This window comes from Chionomys nivalis, chromosome 21 (assembly GCF_950005125.1).
Source record: "Chionomys nivalis chromosome 21, mChiNiv1.1, whole genome shotgun sequence".
Lineage (NCBI taxonomy): Eukaryota > Metazoa > Chordata > Mammalia > Rodentia > Cricetidae > Chionomys > Chionomys nivalis.
In genome coordinates this window covers 47,338,836-47,339,199 of record NC_080106.1, presented here as the reverse complement: position 1 = coordinate 47,339,199, position 364 = coordinate 47,338,836, and positions in this window count along the sequence as shown.

The following is a 364-nucleotide window of genomic DNA, read 5'->3' as shown; positions in this document are numbered from 1 at the left end:
AATCATTTTACAGCGTTTCCTTGAGTATTTAATATCCAAATGTCACCTGTGTCTTTGTACTGTGATCCGTCTGTCACCCAGCTGACTTGTGTGAGATGTGGGTGGTGCAGTTAGACATGGCAGTAGCTGTGAGCCTGCTCTGTGGACTGGTCCCACTCCCCGTTTTCTTATGCCCTGGCATGCTGGCCAGCACAGTATGTGGTGGTATGGTGTTATGCTCTTTGGACTCTTTTGGGGCGGGGGTCCGCTACCTAGCTCCCAAATGAATCACACATGGAACCTTATTCTTAATTATAAATGTCTGGCCTTAGCTTGGCTTGTTTCTTGCCTGCTTTTCTTAACTTATATTATCCCCTCTACCTTT